Source organism: Xiphophorus hellerii, chromosome 22, assembly GCF_003331165.1.
Source record: "Xiphophorus hellerii strain 12219 chromosome 22, Xiphophorus_hellerii-4.1, whole genome shotgun sequence".
NCBI classification, from domain to species: domain Eukaryota; kingdom Metazoa; phylum Chordata; class Actinopteri; order Cyprinodontiformes; family Poeciliidae; genus Xiphophorus; species Xiphophorus hellerii.
This window is the reverse complement of record NC_045693.1, coordinates 7,730,573-7,754,702: the sequence shown is the minus strand read 5'-3', so window position 1 is coordinate 7,754,702 and position 24,130 is coordinate 7,730,573. Positions and strand designations below refer to the sequence as shown.

The window sequence follows — 24,130 nt, the reverse complement described above, 5'->3', positions numbered from 1 at the left end:
CATAAATTGATGGAACAAACAGGATCTATTAGGTTTAAAATGAATACAATGAGACTACAAGGCAAAAAAAAGTACAGAACCACTAACCTATCTCTCTTAGCTGCCAGTAAGTCAGACAATAGAAGAAAACATAGGAATGTTTTTTTTCTTTCAAGAAGCAAAAAAAAAAAAAAAAAATCTTTTCGAACACTTTAAACTGAGAGCTCATCTCTCTTCACCACAACAGACCAGTGCAGCGCTCAGTCACTGCAGTCATTACACCAATCTGCCTGTCAGTCTCCTGCTCCATTTCTCCTTCATTCATGAACAAGTAGCCAAGATACTTAAACTCCTCCAACAGGAAAACGACCTCGCCCCCAATCCAAAGAGGGGACTCTACTCTTTTCCATCTGAAGTCCATGGTCTTAGATTTGGAGATGCAAATCGTCATCCCAGCTGCTAACAAGCGATTTCTCAGCTTTGCATTCCTTATTATTGGCCCATAAACAAACGGTGATTCACTTTTCTGAAATTAATTAAAAGTGAGAGTCTTAGGTTCACTCTGAATCTGCAAGGCTTAAATGCCAATATTCTTGTAATTCTCTAACCTTCTTGTAAGTTCATATCTACTACCTCTGTCATCTACTTGAAGCACTTTACTGTACTTCAAGTACATGACCAATTTATTTGAAGCATTTTACAGTTTTTCTGTAAAAAGTAAAAAGTTCAGAAAAAATGCTGTTTCAGTACTGTTTTTCTGGTTAATAGCCCTTGGGTGGAATTAGCATATTAGACTTTAGAGGCCATCAGAAATCTGTCAGCTGGGAAAACCCTGATTGGTGGATCTGCCGTACCTGGATACTGCTTCAAAAAATACTTTACAAAAAGCAGCAGAAACACATAATCCAAACATCATTTTTCTGTGCACAAGCATGCCAACCAGTAAATTTAGCTTGCTTTTGTCTGATACTTCATTAAAGTTAAAATCAATCCCAGGTTTATGCTTGAAAACTTTGAGATGTGCAAAGTGTGAAGGATAAAAGAAAAGCTATGGAGTTTCAATACGGGAACAGTTCTCACTGTACTGTACATCTCCCTTAAACCACTACTGAACTGAATTCAGTTTTGATAATGCCTTAGTCAATACATCCATCATTTTTTTCACAGATTTGTTTCCATCTATAACATTTGACCTATTTCAGAGATAATGTATGGTTGTTTATGAGGAGAATATTTCGCTCACACCAACTTGCAGTAATAAAAACCTGTGTTTCATCCAGAGATCTGACTGTGACGACCCGTCCTCTTGTCTCATTTGGGTGTTTTTCTGGTCGTGTCCTCAGTGTGAGTGAAAACGGGGCCCGGAGCCACGAGTTGGGAGGAGAGATGGCAGCCAGGGTGGCACTCTGACTGGAGGAGCGCCAGCTGCTCTCAACCAGGTAGGGATCGGTGCCAGCTTCGTCTCCGTTTCACACCCTCCTCCCTGTGTCTGTCTGAGTCAGTGGCCGTCACGCTGGCTGACATTCAAAGTTTGTTACCCACAGAACAGAGTCACCGCTTTGTTTCCATTACTTTATCAGTCACCCTTCACACACAGTCTGATACAGAAGCAGTGTTAGTTGACCCAGACCTTATTGACTTGGTGGGTGAGTGTGTTAAAGCTGAGTAAACTTTTTAAGAGCGATTTACAGATCCTGATTGATTGTACATGGGCTGAAATAAATTAAATTACAACACTAAAATGGTTTAGACTTAATTTAAACAGCAGTGTAAATAATAAAGATAATACCATTAATTCTACACTGAAAGAAAGTTATTGGAAGACCTTAATGAGTTCAAATCTTTTTCTTACTCTGTTTAAGTCATCTATATTTTATTGATTCGATAAACAAGATTAACAATTCACTTTAGTGTGGTTTTTATTTAACTTAATTGGCTTTACTGAAATCTAAAATGCTGCTTATTCTCCCAAGGACCCTAATCTTGATTGTTTACCACATCATTTACCATTTAAGATGCAACAATTATAAGCTTAATGCCATAGAACAGAGCAGTAGAAATGCCTTTAATTTCAGCTTAACGTTGAGAAATGCCTTTAATGTGCTAAGTCGCAAAAATAAATATTTAGAAAAATGCAAATGCAAGTTAGAATTGTGGGCCATATAAGTAATGAGCATCAAACCAGCAGCAGACGAAAGACTTGCATATTTGAGAGGGAGAATGTGCATTAAAGGGAATATTTCATCATTCTTGAAAGTTCTCCCTTTCAATGTTCTAAGGCCTGTAGCTTACATTGTTTGCAAGTCTAAAAGCAAGTACATTAGAAAGTGTTAAAGAAAAAAAGAGTATTAGTTACAGTAGGCACCAAGAATCCCAAACTTGGATTTAATTACATAACAATATGATTACCTAAGAAGAAAATCAGTCTACAGCTTAACGTTGAGTTTGGAATTTGGATTTTTTTTTTTTTTTGGTGGGGAATTTGGAAGAAGTCTTCTCTGTTTCAGCTCAGAGATGTAGCAAACCAGCACCGTGCTGAGGGATTTAAAAGTGCTCCGCAGTGAGCCCAGTTTCTCTGTAAGTGAGAGTGACGACGTGTGACAAAAAACATTGCTTTCAGATTTCAGATTTGAAATCTGAAACAATGTTTTTTTTTGTTTGATAATGTTTGAAAACATTGTTTGATATGATAAATTCAGAAATTACTCAGGTTAAATGTGGCAATCTCTGCTGGAGTTCCGACCAGGAGTATTACTCTGATGCCCTCAAAAAAACCACACTTCAATTTCTCAGATGAACTGTCAACAGAAAACTTTCAATTATTTAGCCAGGCAATTAATATGCAGGTCCTTATTGCATCTTTATCCACACTTTTTGTTCCACGTGAAAATACAGTTAATCAGCATTTTCTGAAATTCTCTGCCCAGCCCATTTAGCTCTCATTCACCTAAACACACTAAAACCCTTTCTTAGAGATTGCTTATTATTCTGCTAGCTCCTACAATTTTAAGGGGTTGTGTACTAAAATAATAACACTGATCCTTGGATGTAAGTAGGGTAGATCATGTGTTTTCAGACCGGTTTAACTTTAAGCTTAAAAAGAAATGTAGCTGTTTGTCTGTGGAAAGAAAAACAACAAAAAAGTTCATTTTTGGCCATAAACAGTATAATGACACTGAAACGAAGACTTTTGTAAGACTTGATAAAGATTTCATAAAGAAGATATGCCGACACTTGTTACTTACAGTATTTGCTTATGTTAATTCAGGGTAATGCTACATTATTGCCCACATGGAGTCTAACACGGTTTTGATGCTGCCAAAGGACAGTCACTGTAACTGGCTCCAAGACAGATTAAGAACATCAGGTGTTTTAATGCTCTGGCCAAACTGCCCTCGGCTAACACGCTCCAATGTTTATACGGCTCAGCGAGAGCCAAGCGATCCTCTCAACATGCAGGTCAAAAGCTATGAACTCAAGAGTGGGCAGTTGCCAAGGAACATGGAGCACACGGCCTGCCAATTGCAACAAGCCTGTGGCCAGACGGCGAGTGCAGAGAGTTCAGGAACAGCCAAGTGGTGTCCAGTGAGGGTCCCACTGCTTAGTGTTGGCCAAACAACGCCTCCGGGTGGGATGGGCCAGCTCACTACTGGATATGTTTCTGAGTTTATAAACTGGGTAAATAGGAGTCAAAGCCTGTCTTCTGGGGTTTTTCTTTCGCTGTTTATTTGTCAGAGTTGGTCATGAGAGGGTTATGGTGTATTGCTTTCTTGTTTTTCTTATCAGTTAAGAGTTTTCATTTAAATAAAACTTTGAAAACCCAAGTCAACCTTTCGGAATATGGCAGCTTGACTTGGGTTTTCAAAGTTTTATTTAAATGAAACCCCCTGGAACATGGTAGTGGAGTGGTGACAATTCAGGCATCTTTTCTAACTATAGGATCTGGGCAATTTGCAGACACTAACTATTCAAGAGTCAAATTTGAGGCTTTGTGAAGGTTGATCCAAACTGTATAAGTGGCATGGAAATAATACCAAACACAGCAACAAATCCACAAGGAAATGGCTGAAAAAAGAACATCAGGATGTTACCATGGCTCAGTTAATATCCAGATCTTAAGCTGATTGAAATGTTGTGTTGGTAACTTCATTGAGCTTTGCAGAAAAGAAGTCTATAAACCTTAAAGAACTAAAGCAATGAACTAAAACCAGAACTGCAAAGAAAAGAAGACCATAGTTTCTCCATAGTGATAAATCATATGGAAAATAACTACTTCTAATCACTTCAGGTAGATCACTTTTTCATAAAAAACAAACCCATTTTAATATTTTGAATTTATTTACTTTCTACTCTTCTTTGCTCATTTAAACCCATGATAGGGAAAGCAGACAATGTTTTGTGTTAATGGTCAGTACAGGTCCTTGGCTCGGCTCTGTGTGCCTGGCACACTGACTGTGTAGAAGCTAATATCTTCAGCCAACCTCAACTTATAGCACAGGTACCATCAAGCTAAATAGAACAGCATACACTTGCTTCTCTACAGGCTAAGCCAAATTTACAGCCAAGTCCACTTACATGGGACCATGGAAGGATAAACACTCAATTTGGCCGAATACACGGTGATATGGCCAAAACCATCCTAAGCCTCTTCATGGCCAAAGGCATTTGCATCCCAGACCCACTCATTGGGGAATCCTCTTGTTTAGCTTTTCACCTTTCTGGAACAATCCTTTGGAGACAGAAACGGGAAAGAAGGAGCGGAGGGAGGGGGCGATGTAAAGCTGGACAATCAAATATCGCAGTGTTTAACACTTCATTTTCAATCCCTGCCGATCCCATTCTCTGCCACTGTTAATTGCTGCTCTGCTACCTGCCACTAGTGATTTCTGAAATGACTTCTGAATTGAAGCATATGGACGAGGAGCCGCGGAGGGAGCCACGAACGACTTGAGGAAGGGTCCCGTTAAATAAGAGCTAGCTAATTACGTTGTCCTCACTTTTTGTCCTGCGCTATCCGGGTTCTTGCTGCCATTCATATATCTTTCTGTAATGAGTAAAGCCAGGGCCTGGCACCTGCGCTCGGTAATTAAACATATAAATTCTCCCCTCACAGAAATATGTGGACTCACCAGGATTGATTTATAGGGCTCGCTAAATTACACTGTTGAGCTTATTTTCACTGGCGGTGTTCTTTCAAAGGCGGTAGAAGAGAGTGAGGCTGTTTTATCACTTCAATGGGGGACAGATTTTTTGTTATATAGTTGTTAGATGTGCTTTTTTTTCTAGTACAACTGTGAAGTTGATGATAGTAGAACCTAATAGCAGGCCTTCAGGACTGAGGAATGAGCGGTTACACCACCACAGCCAAAAACAGCAACACAAAAATCCTTTTAAAGTATATCACAGTCAGTGTGATTCCAAGCAATACACTTCTAAGACACATTTATGGTTCCTTGTGGTTAAAGCTCTTACTGTATTCATCCATTTTTCTTTTCCTCTCTTTATTCGTATGCACCCTATTTTGCTAGATTTCATGCTAAGTTCTCCACATATTGACATCACACTGCTATCAATTTTAAGTATTTACTGAAATGAAAATGTATGTTAAGTTACAGTTTTCATACTTATATGTCTGGTAAGTGTATATCAACTTTGCACTGAATTTGAGATTTTTGCAAAAACTGAGATTTTTGCACTCTCAACATAGATTTCACTATAGGCCATTCTAATGTATAGATGTTTGATTGATATCAATCCACTGTAGCTCTGGATGAAGGCTTATAACAGTTGTTCTGAAGGTAAACCACAGCATGATGCTGCTTCCACCAGCATGTTTCACTGTGGAGATGGTTAATTTTTTTGGTATTCTTGTTGCTGTTTGCTCACCAACAGACCTCTAAGGGTCTTCACATAACTGCTGGATTCACACTGAGATTAAATTACATTGATAGAAACTATTTGCCAATGAAGTGACTTCCAAAGAAAATGTATTATTTTAGGGGTGAAAGTGTAAAAGGGGGATGAATACAAATGCACACCACTCTTGATTTTTCATGTTTTTTCATCTGGAAAACATTTGGAAAATGTTTTACTACAATAGACTTGTACATAAATACAGTGATGTTCATTACCTGACAACATTTGAAAAAGATTCAAGGGGTCTGAATACATTTGCAACGCACTGTTGCTACTGCAAAACAGCAACCTTTTCCACTGGCATGAACACATATTTTGAGAGACATTAAAGAAATGCATCCCACCTCAGTAAAACAAAAATGTTTAGCATCTTGATCTAAAACAATCATAAATTCAGCACTATTTTACTGCATTTTCAAAGAACAAAGAATTGGCTGAAATTGGTCAGAATTTTAAATAACTTCAATTTTTGGTGTTTCCATAGAACTATCGGTAATTAATATATGATGCAGACTAAACACACAGTTAGATTTGGTAAAACAAATTAAAATTTATTGATATGATTTTTTTCCCAGATGATAGACGCAATGCATGAATTGCCTATTCCCTAGTAGAATTGGCAGAAATTGGCTTTGACCAGTCAAATTTATAGAAAACTGGCTGCAAAAGTACAGCTGTTGCATCTATGAAACTACAGTAATTGTAACATTTAATTTCTGAATGAAACAGAACATAAGTGCTAAATAATGAAAGCCTCAACAACAAATAAGGTTCTTAATTACACATAGTACCCAATACAAAGTATGGCCATTTTCTGTAAATGCTTGTTTTTGTGTTCTAAATAGATTTGCTATGTAGAATCTGTTTAACATCTCAATAACCATGTGTAACCTTCAATCGCTTCTCTGACTGATGGATGCAAAAAGATAGCTCAGTTTAATGAGTTGAAATACTGGATGTCACAATTAATTGGATATACTTTATTTGGAATGGAATCCAGTGCTACAAAACTGCCAGCCTATTAACCTCTATTTACTTGTCAAACCATCACCTCATTGACTTGCCCATTAATATATTTTTTTAATGTGACATTTCTTTCTTTGGTTTACACATTTTTGTATGGTTTTTTGTTTAATTTCTCAGTATTTCCTTTCTTTTGGCCAAAGCCTGCAGCATTCGCAGCATTCCTGACACTTTTTGTTAATAACTCATTGGAAAGTTAATGAAAACAGCACTCAGGCATATCCGAAATGATTGTGCTCTTTGTCATGCTAATAAAGTGAAAGATGTTCGTCCAATGGGTGAATGCGTGCACATTACGGGGAACTTGTGATTATGTGTGCCTGTTGCACCACATTCTTTTTACCTCATTCTTTCCTTGTTTTCTGTCACCTTCTCTTTCTCCCTGACAGATGTTTTAACGTATTTATTTCAGGGGTTGTGAGACTGAATCAAATGGGTTCTTGAGCTGTTAAACGTAAAAATACAGTTACCACTTTTTAGGTGACGATTGAAGAAAGATGAGCAGATTCCAAAATTATTTAGAAATTATTCACATTTTTTGTGGCACAAAGGTGTGCAGAGCTGTGTCCAAACTATGCAAAATAAGTCAAAAATGTGTTGCTCATTGTGCTGTTTTTATTTTTCATTCTCTGTGTTTACATGAAGTCATTTTAATATGGTTGAATCCACAGTTCATCTGCTTTCATTCACATGCTTCTTGTCTCTGTTGCCAGAATTGCAGACGAAAAGTGTTTAAATGTACAGTAGCCCCCACCTACTTGCTGGCCAGTATTCACAGATTCACCTGTTTCATGGATTCTTATTTGGAATGTAACTCCAAATTATTTGTGGGGCATCCTCCTGAAAATTTGTTGATTTATTTATTTATTTTGTAGAGTATATCTAAAATATTAGGAAATGAAGCTAAGGGAGCTGAAATGTCGAAGTGCAATGCCTCTTAACACAACATTGGCTGGTGTTTGGAAGACAGCCAATCCAGGAGCCTCAATCATTTTCCTTGATGCTGATTGGCTGTTCCCCAAAGAACAGAGAAAAGGAGACTATAAATGCTAGCTTCTGTGGTAGTGCAAAGGTAGTTTCTACTGTGTGTATTATTGCATAATGGGAAATATTTTATGTTTGGAAACATGAAAAAGGAAGTTATAAGCACTTTTTTAGGAATCTCACATCTTTGCTTATTTTAGCTATTTAAATGTTTATTTGTGGCCCCTAGGTTTTTGTAAAATGACAACAATAAGCGCTTGTTTATAGAAAGAAAGTTCATTTGAATGGGAGATTAGACATGGAAGAATTGTTCTTCTCAAATAATTGAACTATTGTTCCATGTTCAAAATGCTGTGTTTTGGGGGAAACTACATCCACACAGCACCCTGACTAAACCATCCCATGGTGAAACATTGTGATTGCATCATCAGCCTGTGGGAAGACATTTATTCACATGAGAAAGGGAGATTGATGGGAAAATGGGAGCTAAACACAAGGTATTCCTGCAAAAATAACACCTAATAGAGGCAGTGAACCTACTCATTTATCCAGCTCTACAAGGAAAGGGTTTAAATCCAAGCATATTCATACCTAAATATATGAATATGCTCAATGTAAATATAATTAAGAATCTCTGGGAAGACTGTGTAAAGAGGAATGGGCAAAAGTTCAGCCTCTTGTCTTGGTGGAGACGAACAATGAAAAACTTTTTGCAGTGAAAAGTTGTTCCACAATCCATTCATAGGGCCTGAATTCAAATGAATCCTACGCTTCTCAGGGTTTTATTTGCCAAGTAATGTGAAAAAGTGTGTATATTTTCCCTTCCATTCACCATTATACTGTATTTTGTGTTCTATCACAAACATTTCATATAAAATACACTGGAATTTGTGGTTGCCACATGAAAAAAATACAAAAACGTTCATTTAATTTTGCAAGGCACTGTACGCTTTCAGATTTCTGCTTAAGACATCAGCCTTCCTTTTTCATCTAGAAAGAATAAACTAAATTCTTGTAATGTTTGTTGATTTAAAATTGTAAAACAACCCCTCTGTCTTTGATGACACAGTTAAGAAGTGAAGAATTAAAGGAAAACCGTGGGCGAACTGTTCTCGTATTATGAGTTTCATAAAATTATGCTAGAGTCCCTGGGAGAAACGCCTGATTTTCTCCCTTTCATCCCTTTTCTTAGTCCAAACTGGGGTGCTGGGTGGAAAAAAGGGGATAAAATATCCATAATAAAGCTGAAATTTGCATCAGTATCCCGAATCATCCGAACCTTTTTAAAAGCATGAGGAGATAGTTACTGGTGTTTTACATGAATTTTGGCTGTGAATACATTTGTCAGGTCGAGCCTCTCTCACAAATGCATCATCTTTTTTTTTTTTTACTCACACTCACACACTTTATGCAATGATGGAATAAAATGACACAGTGTGAGGAGCATTAACACTCCTACAGATATTAAAAATGGAAAAAATTCCAGATTTGCATCTGTTTTAAGTTTTGGCCATGTGACCCAAGTAAATGCACATTTTGCAAAATGTCCGTCTTACGAGAATCCAAGAGACACTTTTGTCTATTTTGGGATGTGACCTCCGTCTCACACTGCAGCAAGCTGACAGCAGTGTTGAGAAGACATGAGCATGGAGTGAAAATGATAAAAAAAAATCAACATGCTTTTCAAGTTTTGACAGAGAATGTGACTGAAGAAATCAAATGTTGGTTGCTTGCAGGCGTTTTTATTGCCTGATCCGTGCTAATGCTGGTCACACGTTGCTCCGAAAATAGACAAGGAGGGAACAAATGAAACAAAAATGGTCTCAGGTGTATGTCAGGAAGTTTTTTCTTTTTTTTGTCTTTGCAAATGTGACAAACTTCAATTATGTGTTAAGACGCTGTGTCCTTGTAGTAAAACTACGAACGAGATTTCTGTCACATGTGAGGAAAACTAATCACAAGTGTGAACAGCAGAGACCAACCAAGGACTTCATTTCTTTTGTGAACATCCGTGCAGCCTCATATGTTTGTGTGTGTGCACTGGGGTGTAAATGCAGACTTCCTAGCTAACTGAGGAAGAGGCGGGGGGAGGACATCTGTTTGCCTGGAGGTGGGGGCAGGCTCATCTTGCGGGGTGTGTGTGCGTGTGTGTGTTTGTGTCACAAACACACTGCAGCCCAAATGGCAGCAGGATTGGCAGCATCTTCTGGAGTCCATGTTGAAACAGGTAACTGCAGGAGAAGGTGGAGGGAGGGCACAAAGACAACAACAACACTTCACTTAGGCCTAATTAGGAACTGGCATGGTCAGAATCTGTGCAATATGTTGCACATACGCCTCTGTGGTTACACAGTGGACTTTGGGTTGGTTGTTTGGCTCAGTGCTCTTGAAAGGTTCTTTGAATAATGCATGGTAAGCATTATTAAGCATTTTATTAATTATTTTTAAATTAATGCTTTTCAATATTTGGTTCTCAAGTGTGAATTTAATGCTGATTTTCTCTAATCCACACAAATGTTAAATTATGCATTTAAAATGCATAATTTTTAATGCAATTAATGCATCAATTATGCATAATGCATAACTTTAGAGCAATTGTATACATCTTCCTTTGACTTTTCTTTTCATTATTAGGGTCCATGCTTTTTAGGAGAAATAGTACAAATCCTTTAAAATGTTTAATTTCTGGAAATGGAGCTGCATTTAACCATAGTTCATGTATTTCAGTAAAATTAGCCTTCTTTATCCCTATTCAAGCCTTTTTTGATGTGTGTTTGGGATCATTGTCCATTTGGGACATCCAAATTGGGCAAAGATTCATTCACCTAACTCAAGCAATAGATCAAAATGCATAAGAACAACCCAGGAAGCAAGGCTACAATAAACTGGAATATGCTGTATATAATATACCAGTGTTACTTTCCATAGCAAAGTGAATTTAAAATTAAATTGGACTGATGTGGTGAAATTCCCATTAAAACAGGTGTCCCAACACACATCAAAAATTGTTTTAGTCTCAATAAAGGAGACTACTATTAAGCTTCTGGAATGGCTCCAGTCTTAACAAATTAGGACATTTTTGGACAACAGCAGATGTTTGTTGACGGCTACAAAAGTGTGTTTGTTTCCCTGCAACTTGCTAGAGGATATTCAACTAAATATTAGAAGTGAATTATGTAAATGTTTGAGCCTGTGAACATATTTCTGACCCTCTGTGGATTAAATTGTGTGGTGCAAGTAGTCATGATTAGACCGTGTATGCAAGTTTATCTCATGTAGGATTTGCAGTGCCGCAGTGTAAAAATCAAACTGTGTTAAGAAAATCATTGTTCATACTTGTGCCAATGATGTTAATTAAGCAGGGCAAGATATGAAGCGATATGTTTATTATAGGTTATATTTGATTAATGACTTTTCTTTAACCAGGCTGGTTGCAGAAATGTGAACTCGGCTTTGCATATCTGCTTAAAAGCATAAACTTTAATGTAATACATGTCCTTCCCTACCTATATGGTAGATTAGAGGGGACTATGGGAAAAATACTATTAGTTTTGGAAATAGAAAATATTTTAGTTATTACTTTTAAGAGGAGGGAAACAAAAGAAAAACAAAGAGTAAATAAAATTAATAACAGTAACTGGTCCAGGAAGAAGAACAGGTAAACAGAAACTCTAAACTGGGAATACTTTCTATAATTAAGAGAAAAAAAAGATGACAGCAGTAGCTCCAAAAAAAAAGACACAGCCAAACATAAAGCCATGAGTATGTATCATGTTAAAACTCACTCACTTCTTGTAAATGGGCAAAAAAAAAATATTATCATTTAGGAGTATAAAAATGACATTTCCTGTTCTGTAAGAACCATTTTAGAGTCATTTTAACCTAGTTTAAACTAACCAGTTTTCATCAATATTTAATTTTGACACTGGTCTGAATTATTGATATTATTACATATTTTTGGAAGAAAGGTAGATCTTTATGTTTTTTATGCTAATCTGCTGTGTCACTGAGAACCTCTGTTTTAATTGTGAAACTGTATCATGTTTGTAAGAAAAAATATATTCAGTTTTAATAGAATTTAGCCTATTGCTAAGAGTTCTAGGCAATCACATTTGGTTTTTTAACAGTTTTGAGTCTGATTCAATTAGCTGTTGAAACCGATTCAATGATTAAATATTGTATATTTTCTAAGTTACTGAACAGACTTTTTACTTTTAGCTAATTTAACCTTTCATGTTATTTTGCTGCTTGAAGAATGTTATATTATTGCATAATTGTAGTCATTTTACTACCACTCATTTGAATCCTTATGCTGGACTAGGAAGTGAATCTATTGGCACATCAACCCCACCAAGATTATTCACTAGCTGCCACTGGCTTTTCCCCTGTCTTGGGGCATGATTTCCTGTAAGCACCTTTAGCACACTCAAAGTTCCTTGCCAAGTTCCAACCCCTCCAAGATCTATTCCTCCACAGGCGTCCTCAACGACCACCAACCCACCCCCTTCCTGGTGAGGAGGTCAGAGTTCCTAGTGAGAAGTTGGGGCTACCCTTGAGCACTTTGACTCAGACTATCTTCCTCTCATTCTAGTCTCCTAAAGGCTCGATCCAGGGTTATAGGGGGAAGATGCAGGAAGCTGCTGGCGAGGGCAATACCAACCTCCAAAGGCATTTACAACCCCCAGTTACCTCCAAATTCCAACACTGGGGCATTTAGGATCTTTCTGTGTAGCAGGAAGTGAGAAAAGGTTCTGAAGAGTTCTTGAAGTTGACTACAAAGGGAATAAAGATTTTCCCAAACCGCTCAGGAGAGGTCATTAGTCTTTCCCTGATTTTTTAAAATCATCTTTCAGCTCCAACATGAGGTTAATCCCCTCTAACAACAAACTTTCAAGTCAGGTCTGAGCTGAGATGTGTTCTGTAGGGCTTAAAGGAAACCCTTTGCCTTTACCTTCTGAAGCCATTAAGGGTGTAGTCACAGAACCAAGTTGATGACTTGGTGGCTACTTTAATATGATCAACAACTGTCACTCACTGGTCCTTCATTTAACTTTAATGCCTTGGAAAGTTATTCACATATTTTAAACATGCCTTCATTTTAGGAGAAAATACAACCAGCTACAGAGTTTTAAATAAATGTTTTGTAAAGACCTTTAATGACTGAACGGTAGAGGACAGGTCAGTGGAGTTCAGACTGACATATTCAGGAAGTGTTTGCACCACCAGTTGGACTCTCACTGGGGAGGCAGAGTTAAGCCCATCATCATATTAGTGTAACAATAAACATAATGCACAATGACTTTTTCTGGTCCAATGAGTTGACTGTGTTGGATCCTGTGGTTGGTCGGTTGTATGGGCTGTTTCTACAATGGAAGCAGAATGGTATTTTGTAAAAACACAAACTACCATATTGTTAGAGAAGCAGACAAGAATGATAAGTTTGGAGGACTGGATAGACCCACAGCTCAGGTCAGTTTACACGATTTTGTATTCCACAGATCTAGCTTTGATGGATGATGAGCAATGGCAAAAGCACAAAATCTCCTAGTTGCAGGATTGTTAGATGACCAGAATTAACTTAAGGAAAGATATAACATTCCTTAAATTCTGTTTGCAAGAAAATACCTCCCTTTTTGCTATACCTTGTGAAAGCTTGAGGGAGCTTAAAGATGCAGGTTTATTTTTTGTACCCACAGGCAGACTGGTTATCAGGAGCTGTTGGGGCCATTGTGGAAGGGTGAGTCTGAGCAGACTCTGAGCTTGAAACGCTAAGTTCTTGCTCAACTCTCAGGCTGGGGTCTCCTTCCAGGAAAAAAAGTGTTCTAGGGAGCAAACTGCTCCATGATATTGATGTCAGACTAAATGAACTTCTTCCCCATTGGAACATAAAATGGAAATGATAAACCTGGCTTTCTTGACTAACAACTTACCAACATCCTTTCCTTTGTTTTTTTTCTCCTCTCACATCCTTTGCTCTTTTATGTAAACTGGGCCAATATTGCTTCATTGATGTTTTCTAGAGGGCAGTAAAGCATTTGAAAGCATATTGGCTTGTTTTGGTCTCATCAAGATGAAGGATACTGTGCTTTCATGATCAATACAGCAGCAGAGAATTACTGTTCAAGATGCTGTTTGTGAGGCCAGCAGAGCAGTCACACAAGTCTGATATGTGGACCTATCATCTCATCAAGCCTTGGTTTGGTTCAGTGGTGGTGTCTAAGGAAACATATGCAGAGAAAGCTATAGTCAACCTGATGCTTAAATAGGATTTTATTTCAGTCCATCTCTCATTGTGAAAAATGACAAATACATTGTGACCTACACTAGAGAATAACAATAAGAAAAGAAGCATGAGTTTGTTAATTTCTAATCTAAACAACCATAGTGGGTAAAGAATCTGTTGTAGTGCAATAAAAACATATCATAGCCCATCTTTATTACCAGTTTCAATTTATTAATCTCAGCTCATTTGTCCACATTAATGTCAGTGTGGACTTAAAATGCAGCAGTGAAAATCAAGCAGAAATATGGGGGTGAGGGGTGGAGGAGCTTTTAGTTGCTAAAGTAGGAAATGTTTTTGTTATTAATTATTGACCATTTGCATAGATCATTACATAGAATAGAATAGAATAGAATTCAACTTTATTGTCATTGCACTGTCACAAGTACAAGCAACGAGATGTAGTTTGCATCTATCCAGAAGTGCTCTACGAGATATAAATATTTATTTACAGATGTACAAGACTATGTATGTATGGACTATAAGGGGTTATAGCAAGAGATATAGATATTGTGTATAAATATAAATATGGGAGCTATATGCACAGATTATACAGATTATACAAGAATGTTAGGGAATGGATTATAGATAAATAATGGCAGATAAAATTTACAGGTTGTATGTGTGTGTGAAGAAAACAGTCCGTGATGTGTGTGTGTGTGAGGATAGTCCATACAGTATGTTATTGTTGTATGAGAGGATAGGGGAGTACAGTCCTTATAGTTTATGTTTTATGTCAGGAGGCGTTCAAAAGCATGACAGCTGTGGGAAAGAAGCTGTTCCGGTGCCTGGTGGTTCTGGTCCGTAGGCTTCTGTAACGCCTCCCAGAGGGCAGGAGGGAAAAGAGTGTGTGTGCTGGGTGAGTGGAGTCCTTTGTGATTTTCCCGGCCCATTTCAAACACCGCTTCCTGTAGATGTCCTTGATGGCAGGGAGCGGTGCCCTGGTGATATACTGGGCAGTTTTCACCACCCTCTGCAGCGCCTGCCGGTCGGAGACAGAGCAGTTCCCGTACCAAGCTGTAATACAGTTGGTGAGGATGCTCTCAATGGTGCAGCGGTAGAAGTTCGTGAGGATCTCTGAGGACAGGTGGTTCTTCCTCAGGGTCCTCATGAAGAAGAGGCGCTGATGCGCCTTCTTAATGAGTTTGGAGCAGCTGGTCGTCCAAGTCAGGTCCTCGGAGATGTGGACTCCCAGGAACTTAAAGGTGTCCACACGCTCCACCACTGTCCCCTTAATGTGGATGGGTGGATGTAGGTCAGCGTTCCTCCTGAAGTCCACAATAAGCTCCTTGGTCTTCTCGGTGTTCAGCTGCAGGTTGTTTTTGTCGCACCACTCAGTCAGACGGTCTCCCTCCTCCCTGTAAGCGGCCTCATCATTATCTCTGATGAGGCCGATCACCGTGGTGTCGTCTGCGAACTTGATGATGGCGTTAGAGCCATGGACAGGTCTGCAGTCGTAGGTACATACAATGCATACAATATGTAAGGAGATTTAAACAACTGCAGCCCTGGATCTCCAGTGCAAAGTTGTATATTGGCATGAGGATTTCCAAGGGCGATATAATTTTGTAAAAAATGTACGGTCATCAGTCCATGTCAACTTTTTGTCTTCAAATAGATGTCAATGCGGAGACATAGTTTTTGACAGCATTTAAGAGCAGTAACCTAGTGCTCCAAAAACAGCACAGGTGCTCTCCACGCTGAGTGTTTAGACAGGTGTACCTGTCAGCAGGATATCGGCGCCGCCTGCGTTTGGACATGAACCTTTGTCCAAATGCAGAGGTTCTTTCATCAAGCTATTGAGAGAGAGATGAATCTGTTATGGATCAGCAGGAGGTACTTCACTGTAAATGTTAGAGAAATTATGTCATCGTTTTGATCTGTGCAGCTCTGCACATTATTGCACTGGACAAAGAAAATATACATTTATACAATACCAAATTCCTATAATGTGTTAGAAAGTCTGGTTTATAGAAGCAAAGCATTGTCTTGATATCAAGCAGAGCCTGTAAAACCCAAATGTTAGATAAGTTTAGTTTAATTTGTCTTGTCAATCAGCATAGTAAAAATATGTAAACATCTCATTACATGTATCATTATTTTTACTCCCTCTCTCACACAGTAAAGGTGTATTAGGTATGTCATGCATAAAGAACTAATCCTTATATCCAGGGCTCCTAATAATAGCTACACTATTACAGCAATTAGATGGTGCTTCCCAAGACAGGCTTGACATTGAGAAGAAATATTGTATAGCTTTTATATGGGAAGCTATTGTAATAACCCTAGTGCCTTCGATTATGCCCAGTGACGTTCAGACTGGATGCTGATGAAGGTGAACTGTCGCTCTGCAGAACCACGGCATCTTTAAGAGGAAATAGAAACAATCTGTCAGCTAAAACAAAAGCAATCAACAGCAATATGATTGACAGGACCCCTGGGTGCCGGGCCCCCTTGGGAACAGGTCTGCCTGTCAACCCATCATACTGATGCAGAGTCATTGCTTATTGTCCTAAACAGACATAATTACACTCAACCTAACATTATTAGCCAAGCAAATCATGTAAATATGATGACACAAGGGAAATTTTGTCACTTAGGCAGAGTTGTAGAACCTCAGTCAAAGTTGGAGTTGCAATATGTTCCATGAAGGTTAGCTGATCACACTTCAGTATAGTAAAATGAGGCATAAACGCTGAAAGAGTTTAGGCTTAGCTTAGCCTTGTATTATTGCCTCTATGCTGCTTTTCAGCTATAAAAAATTACATTCTTTTAGGGTCTTTTTTTACTCTCAGAAACTCACAGTTTGAGAGCCTTTTGTATTTTTATCTTGCTCATCAAGCCTTTAATATTAGACCATATTGAGAAGCATGTTCAATGCACAGTATCTCACTGGAATGTTGTCCAAAGTTAGAAGGTGGAAAGGGGAAGAAATGGAGATGTAATTTTGATTACTGAAATACACGGTGCAGCAAATTACAATGGGAGTACCGGTTTTAAGTGTGAGTCTTTGTAGGGGTGTGTTTGTGTGCATCTGTCCTCATTGGCTCACCATACCTGGGCACACCAGGGAGCATGAGGAACTCGCTTGGCTTAACTAGAAGATCTACCTGTCAGTGTGCTTCCTTCCGGGCTGAAGTGGCTAGTTAGCATACATGCTTCCATGCATGTGTATTTACCCTGCATGGGGGGTGTACATGGGGGTGCCCCTGCATGTGTGTATGTGTGTGTTAAGGCCTCATCTCAAGTCTCACCGGAGACTTGTTGTCTAAGATTAATGAAGGTCACCGGAATCCTCCAAAGTATTCCAATAATTAAGGCTTTGTTTATCAAAAACAAGTTATATTAAGAGCAAAAAGATTCATGGTAATTATTCATAATCTTAACAATTCAAGTGTAGCCACCTCATTTGTGCCTTTAATTCTTCTTGTTAATGTTTTGCATAAATCTGCATAATTACTTGAGATGCCTGTTGTATTTTTGACAGCTACTCAGTTCGTGTGCACTAAAGGGTATCAAATGTGCCGCGCACTGCATGCTAAAAAAGTGCTTGTGTGGCTAGAGCACCCAGAGCATATTTCAGCCATCAAGCCCCGCCACGCACGGCTGTAATGCATGCAGAGAATGGGGTGTTTTCGATCAAATGGAGTAAATAAATGCTTCTACCTTTGGTAGTTCGATTGAAAGCTTTCATAAATGAGACAACGGCACCAAAATCACACCGGAGAAGAAGAGCATCCTAAAATGAACCCAAGCTTTGAACAGCTGGACCTAAGGTGCCGGGGTGAGTTTGGCTATAAAATAAAGGACACCCTTTTTAACAAGTTAATGCATTTTCTTCCCTGTATTAACAGAGGTAGGCGATATGCATTGGTCAAAATATTGAATGACTACAACATCAGCTGCCTCTTGTTGAAACTTGTTTTGAGCTATTTCCTATGGGTGCAAAACAACCGTCACGCTACTGTTGTTTCATTCTGCTGCATTTTCAATTAACAGAAGTAACTATGGCCAAACCACAAAACCTTCTAATTGAAAAATGACATACAGTATGTTGTGTTTCAACATGCTCATAGCCAACCTGACTGTAAGTTTTTTGGGGGTTTTGGGTGACGTTTATGCCACAGCAGGGTGAGTGTGAGTAGTCTTACTTGTTTTCCTCATCTAAAGTTAAATCTGGCTATCAGAAATCCCTGCAGATTTTAAGCTTTGGTCATCAGGTGAGCAAGTGAAATTGGAATTTTAAAGTTTAATATTGTAATAAGTTTGAAATTTTAAATAGACAATTTGAAACCCAAAATGGCTACTTTACATCTAAAAAGTTGCAATAAGAAGTCTGCATGTCATTACAACAGGTGCTCACATATTGCAGTTCACTTCTTATTACAACATCAGCTGTTGTAATAAGCTAATCCTTATTTGGATGAGTTATTAGGAATTGCTTTAATCCTGAAACCTCAGAAATGGCTTTGTAATCCAAATGATTGTGATATGCACATGACGCTTTGCTTTGTGAAATCTTTTAGCCTACTTCATGTTGTCAGACCACTTCTGTTTAGGTAATGTGGCAAGTGGAATTGAACTCAACTGTCCAAAAAAATTGCTTTATCATTGTTAATTTGTGTTTTAAGCAAGAATTACTTTTAAAATTAAAACAAGAGAAGTTGGTTTGGTTAGCTCTGCTCCTTTGCTAATTAACATAATTATTTAGAAATTGCATTCTTTATTTGCACGAGTTATCTTTGTCTAAAATTAGAATTTTTTTGATTATGTAAAACACAAATAGATGTAAGCCAAAGAGGAGCAGACACTTTTTCCCTGTAAAGTGAAGCTGTCCGATTAGTACTTTGATATAAGTGATTTAATTTAGCCTCCCACCCTTCCTTATTTGCTGTTACTTAGCATGCGGCAGGCATGGACATTAATGCGTGCGTGATTGAGTTGCAGTGGGTGATGATTTTAATAAACTGACACAATGAGGAGGCAACAGGTCAACACTGTTTGGATTCATCCTGCGCACAGGTAGAAAAGATCTGGTGACGATACTGAAAAAGATGAGACCACACTTTACACCATATTTAAAATAACAACCTGTAACCTGTTTGTCATCCACTTCTTTCCTGATGTTTTTGCACAAACTTTGCATATATGCATGAGTAGGCAACTTTAACATTCTTTCTCTCTCTCTGTTTAGTGTGTGTTGTCCACTGTGTCCCGCTCTTCTTTGTAAATCACCCTTCTGCCCCAGCTTAGAGAAACATACGGCTCTGATGTTAATTGAAATGTCTAATGAACTAAAGTTAAGAAATGGAGAAGGATGTAGGAGGAGAAACAAGAAGACAGAGAGAGGGCAAGAAAGGAAAGAAGTTTAAAAAAACATGCTGAAAGCTTCCAACTTTCTTTAATTATGTTTACCCAACAGGCTTTGCTTTCTCATTTAAATAGCAAAAACATCTGGCCACGGTGCGCCACTAGCATGGCAGCGGTAGTCAAGCAAATCTTGTGGAAAATAATGAAATTAGATCCCTAGTGCTGTGACAGTGGAAGGGCAGAAGACATCCGCTCCATGTTAATAAAATTCCCATGAATGAGTGAATACAATTAGGAAATTGTCAGTGGCGGCGGTGAACTTTTGTAACTCACTGATGTTTGCATCATTCGATTAAGGCAGCAATTTGGACTTGTTTATTTGCGTCTGTTGTGGCTTTTATTAATTGTGACCTAGCAGTGATTGGCCTGCGATTAAAGCAGTCATATATGATGTGGCTGAGAGTGAGGGATGGATTGCTGGGTTGGCTGGTGAACGGTAAGCTTTTGATTTTTAATTTTATTGGTTTTTTTCTTTAATGCCTGTGAATGTGCATCTGGGAAACAGGGGCAGTTTTGGATAGGTTTGTGCGTGGTATATGCATGATGCATCATCTTTGAACACAGGCAATGGAGATAATGTCTCTCTTTGATCTTAAAATTTGTAATAAAATAAATCTAATTTCGCCCTTTCCTTTGCAATGTAGTGATCCAACATGTTATTTTGTAAGTGGGAAGCTGTAGCCACCCCCTTGCAGTGGATGACAGATGTAGCAAATAGAAATTTCCCTCTGAAAAATAAAGAAGCTTAAAAGAACATTGTTTCTGTTGTAGAGGAGGGCGGAACATTGATGAGAAGCAACTGAAAACTCCCTTGAGATATTGCTTGCACAATGCAGGTAAATACATGATTTATTAATTTTTCTCTATTTCCTGTTTTTCAGTCAAGCCGGTAATGGTATATCAGCACATCTAGCTTTTACATAAAGTTAGAAAGGTACTAGGTTAAATTTCCTGAAAGCAACTTTAAAAAATAAGAACATGTTTTCTTCCAAAATTTAGTTTTTCTACCCTCCATGTTTACAGTCAAGCCAGTGCAGCACTATAACACATCTACCACTACAAAAAGTTGGAAACGTACACATTTGAAACAGGTAACTGCTTCAAAGTTGCCGATTTTAAAAAAGTGCTTGTTTTTCATGTTTACTGACGATGTTTACTTTTTGTCTGTGCTTTGGTTTACATAGATGTTACCATTACCACCTCAGAGATGGCAGCTAAAGAAAGTTACAACAGTTTCAGTTTGAAATTCTCAAGAGAAATTACTTAAAAATATTGACAAATGCAACGTTTTTATGTTCATTTACTTTTGTCTCTATTGTTTGTTTATATACAAATGAGTAGTAGCACTGCACCACATCTAGTCGTTTCAATAGGTAGGTTCATTAGGTAACCAAGCCTTTAAAATTGCCCATCCTTAGTCTCTTGGGTTTAAAAATGAAAAAAAGATACTGATTTCCATGTAGAGTTTTGTTCTTTGTGACATAAATCAGGTAATAATTACTAGCATTGTCTGATGTTGTTAGGGAAAAAAATAATGTCTAAATCAGTTAATGAAATAGAGAAAAGACGGCTCCAATCAAGTCAATCTCAGCTCAATATCACTAACGTATTAAAATATAATATTGTAAATAGAAAATGTGTGCTTGCTTGTTGTGACTCTATATATAAAAAATTAATGATGGGGGAAAAAAAAACAAATGCAACTGTTTTGGTGCAGTTGATCTTCAGTTACTTGAGTGAAGTCCTTACAGCAGTGTTTACTTTTTACAGTTTATCTATACAGACTGCAGTTCATTGGCATAATTCACTTCAAATACTCTTGGTCTTTATCATCCCACTCCTGGGGTCTGCTTTCCCTTTGTGAGTGTCTTTTGTAAATTTGAAGTAGCGTCCCTCTACCCTTCTTCCGCTGTGCTTTCAGAAGAGGAGACTGTGTTTACTTTAGAGCTTCAGACAGGCAAAGGAAAGGATTACATTCGTGGAAATGAGTTGTCATTTCAGGAAGTAATAACGGCTTTGGGCCTGAGAGCTCGACAAACACAACGCGGGCAGAGCGGATAGGATGAAACATGGGAGATCTGCAGAAGAGAATGTGGTGTGTGTGGATGTGTGAGCTCTTAAAGGATGGGTCACAGTTTTACACGCACATTATTTGGCTGGACATCTGTCCAAATGAGAGAATGGTATTGGATTCTGTTGGTGTGTCTGGGTAGTGGTGCTCCCACCACAAGACTCCTTCAGTCTTTAAAGCTTCAGTCCACTTGGAAGTAATCATTTCCATCCCTGTTGCTTGATTGGGTTCATCCTGTCAACACAACTGTACAAGATTTTCTGACAGCCATGTTTTTGCCTTTCGTCTTGGCTGCCCTCAGAACTGCCTTTGCTGCATTTTATGCTGACTTAAAATGTCTTGGAGTTTGGAAATCTTCATTCTTGCCTGCCAAGCCAAACAGAGCTTTTTAGTTTCCCCCTCATATGAACAACGGTGACCTTTTGACTGCACAGCGGTTTGCCAATCACTTTGGGCGCTTCAAGACAACACAGGCCTTCTTCTTTTGCCTTAAATCAAATGTACACCCATGCAGAAGTTTTTTTCTGAGCCACTGATGTTTGGACAAATGCTAAAATGCATTCATGAATTATTTTCTACATTCATTGGAAACAATTTATGATTGTATTGTCCAAGTCTGCAGCAGAGGTTGTAAAAAGTTCAATATATGTAAGACTGGTGTTACTTCCAACCTCCTGTGGGTTCAAGCTAGACGGTTTCTGGTTGGCAGGGGTTTTCTCAATACTGCCATCTACTTGTAAACCAAATCCTTCACATACTCATCACTGATCTACATCAGTACTGAATTTCATCAGCATTTTGTGTGTTATAATTTTAACAGAACTTTACATAAAAAACGTTAAAATTCATCACTCTCCCGCTCCCCTCTCACGCTAGCATTAAAGTAATAAACAATGGAGCTCTGTTTGAGAAATAGAAACAAAACTGACGGGTTGTGCCTACCATTAGGGGTCTCTGGTTGATCAGTTTTACAGGCTTTCTATGTACTGCACTTGATGTTTAATGATAGAAACATATGTAGGTGTCCTGATGTGGTTTAAATGTGTATTCCAGGCAGCATGGAGGTGAGGGGCAAAGGGGTTTAGTTAAGTAAGAACCACATACTAGCAAAGACATTTTGCCATGTGCAGCGATGAAGCCATGAAATCACCAGGCTTCTTGCTATTAATGGCACCCGAGGTATGAAAAGCCAGGGGACTTATAGTTTCTGCACATTTCATTGAGAATATCATTAGTCTGAGATGGGAGATTTCCTGGAGGTGAGATGTTGAGGTAAAGGCCTGCATTTGTGTGTGTGTTCATTATGTGTGTGAGTCTCTAAGCATTTACATCTGTGAGGAGAAGGGAACTGCATACAAGTATCTATTTGTGAATTTTTGTGTGTTTGTATGCTTGCACATAAATACGTGTGCATCTGTGTGTGTATGTGTGTCAAAAGACAGATGGGTAATGGCCCCTGTGCAGAGAGCGGGGCCCTGTGTAACGTGCAGCTCTGATTGCAGACCTGATTACCTGCCATATGCTAGCTGAAGGGTTGAGGGCCGGACCAAATGAGAACAGTATGCAAACGTTAAAGCAGCGTTTTTATAGCGCAGTCATTATACCCCCGCTCTGGCAAATGAAAATGAGCATGGCAGGGAGGGAAAATAATGAAGTCATAAAAAAACGGACGGGTCACGGTGCATGGCCGCCACCTCCCAGCTATAATCCCAAGGAAGGGTCCCCTGCTATGATGTCAGTAAAGCGCTGCTTTGAGCACAAGGTTGGCTGTCTTCCACTGGAAAGTTTCCAAAGTGGGAAGTTGGCACATAAAGTTCAAACTGGGTCTTAACTGAAGTCAGAAAATCAGACTAAAACACGTGTATTTATGTGTGAAAGTTTATCTCCCCGAGTGTGACGTGATTATGTTCCTATTAGCCTTTTTGTTCTTTATTATTCATGTAGCATACAGGTCTAAACTGACCTTGGAAGACAATCATTGACTCTCCTTTGAAAACACTTGTTATTCCAGGATTAACACACATACCAATACTTTATCCCAGATGAGCATAGCAAATAAATCCAACATTTGTTTTGCAGAACCTCTGTCCTCTCTAGATGCACTGTGATAATACAAGATATCCTTAAAAAACTAAGTTTAGAGATCAGTGGTCACAATATTCCCAGGTGTTGGTAGGAATTGTAAGTACTGCAGAATAGATAGTTAATAAAACTATATATATATATATAAAATAAAAACATAGCAAACAAAAGAAAATTTAAAGCTGCTCATATAATGGGGACATAAATTTCCCCAAGGTTCTACCTTGAAGTCAGTCTCCGGCTGAGATCCCGCCCTACGGCACCCCCTCCTCCACAACTCCACCAGACTAGCAGCAGCAGCAATTAGCAGACACCTGGTGGAAATGCACCTCTGCTGATCTCATAGGAACTAGAATACTCCTAAGAATGTTTATAAACAGCATCAATGGAGCCTGGAGAAGAATTGTGATGATGTGCTGAAGACA

At 38.5% G+C, this 24,130-nt stretch overlaps 1 protein-coding gene across 2 annotated transcripts in view; it reads left to right on the top strand.

The window, feature by feature from the left end:
* The window catches only part of vrk2 (VRK serine/threonine kinase 2), a 161,355-nt gene that overhangs the window by 78,587 nt on the left and 58,638 nt on the right, over positions 1 to 24,130 (top strand). For both annotated transcript variants that reach the window (XR_004337851.1, XR_004337850.1), the window contains exon 17: positions 1,323 to 1,418. The gene's annotated coding sequence lies outside the window, so the exon portion shown is untranslated. The remainder of the gene's footprint in view (positions 1 to 1,322; positions 1,419 to 24,130) is intronic.